Source organism: Branchiostoma belcheri, unplaced genomic scaffold (assembly GCF_001625305.1).
Source record: "Branchiostoma belcheri isolate BF01 breed outbred unplaced genomic scaffold, Haploidv18h27 scaffold5, whole genome shotgun sequence".
Classification (NCBI taxonomy): domain Eukaryota; kingdom Metazoa; phylum Chordata; class Leptocardii; order Amphioxiformes; family Branchiostomatidae; genus Branchiostoma; species Branchiostoma belcheri.
The window spans coordinates 1,358,721-1,360,553 of record NW_017804131.1 but is presented as its reverse complement, the minus strand read 5'-3'; the positions used below and the strand labels follow the sequence as shown (position 1 = coordinate 1,360,553).

Genomic DNA, 1,833 nt, shown 5'->3' with positions numbered 1-1,833 from the left:
TATGGTTGAAAAGAGATCTCCTGTAGTGAACCTGAATCCTTTAGCAGACTTTTACAACGTTTGCAACAAGTGATATTCCAGCAAAGTCGAAAAGTTCGCATGCAAATCTCGCTTATCCATAACATCACCAGGGGGTAAAACTTGTCGAGTTTGTTGCCGCCTTCCTTATTGGTTGGGTTGATAGCCTATAAATCGGACTGTTAACCTGTCAAAGGATCTAGGAAACAATTTAATGCGTAATATTTCAATGCTATTAAGGGACTGGGGTTATAGTCAAACTACGGTCGCAAAAAGTGCTTGATTGCTTTGAAGCAATCACGCACTTTTTGTGACCGTAGTTTGACTCAAAACTTTGCCCTGTGTGATTTCTGTATGTAGATGCCAATCCATGGTATGATACCATCTACAATGATTCAGTAAACTAATGTACCGTGCATGCACCAGATGAAACAGTTGCCTTGACAGAAGCCACTTGTCCCAACCTGCGTGTCCTGGGGACGAGCCGGTCGAGTGATGATGAAGTGAGTCCAGCCTCTGTGTAGCGACTCTCTGGCCCAGAGCTCCGTGACAAACGATGATTTCTAAAGTCTGTCCTACGGTAGTTTCCACTAATGATCTCCAGCCATACCTGATAGATGGACCTCGTCCGGCGCTATTTGCCGCTTGACAAGAACAAATGATTGCACCATCGCTCTTCAGCGGGAGCAGATCGTTAAGATCAGGCGATAGCGCACGTACAGAGCGCCGAGGAGTGTGCGACGGGCAATGTCGGTTCAAAGGCACGCCATTAGCCCGAATAAGCGCATTAATCATCACAGTTTACGACGGCTAATTTCCTTTATATTAGGATCATCATTGATCCATTTGGTACTAATACATAATGATATGTTGCCGGTGGTTATATTTTAAGTCGTAGTTAATTTTACAAACATTGAACTAATCAAAACCTGCCAGGAGTGCAATTTATTGACTTGTATATCATCTTTTTGAAGTCAACTTCAACTTAAGTTGTTCTTCTTGCGCTGTTTCTGCTAGATGATAGGATTTCGGCTTGACGCAGGTTTGAAATTCAATCAGTGTAGCCATGCCCAATACAGGGTGTATATCAGTATGATCTTTTGTGTCTCATTTGTGTGCCATATAAGCTGTTGTTGATCCATAGCGTCTGTAACAAACAGGACAATAAACCTGCTTCCGCATCGTCTGTTTTAGCTATAGACCTAGACACGGAATTCGAAATGGAAGAAACCTTGAAGCACGCAGAACACTTCAGCTGCGAATTTCATCCGTATCATATCCTAGGGTAGGCGTCTTTGATCTATGTTTTGGCATTAAAAGAGTTTCAGATTCGCAAGGTAGCGTCGCGAACATCACAAGACTTCAATAAAGCAAATCTCACAGAGCCGCTACACGTATTGATGACTGATGATAATGACGACCCCTGCCTGTTGTTACACGTGTAGTAGGCGTACTGTTCATCTTGTATATTTTTCTGCTCTACCAAAGAGTACATGAGTGATGTTCCGAGGGCCCGTTGGGGTTAAACTGACAAAACACATCGTTTGAGAGATGGTTAGTAGTTCGTTCTGCAGGATACGTACAGTGAATACACGTGTCCGACATAGATTATATAGGTGAGTAGCACCAGGTTTGCACATAGATGAATTGTACCGATACCGCAAATGTACAGAAACTTCACTGTTATAACCACCTTGGTCAAGAGAAGATGTCAAATAAGACAAAGTACTTGGATTGCCACCAAGAAAACTCCGAGTGTGGCTACAGTACGCTGCTCCATCGTGAGTTCACAGGTAGGCACGTACGTGAAAAGAG

At 43.2% G+C, this 1,833-nt stretch overlaps 1 protein-coding gene across 1 annotated transcript in view; it reads right to left on the bottom strand.

The window, feature by feature from the left end:
• The window catches only part of LOC109479627 (MAM domain-containing glycosylphosphatidylinositol anchor protein 1-like), a 13,083-nt gene that overhangs the window by 3,664 nt on the left and 7,586 nt on the right, over positions 1-1,833 (bottom strand). The gene's annotated exons all lie outside the window — the stretch shown is intronic.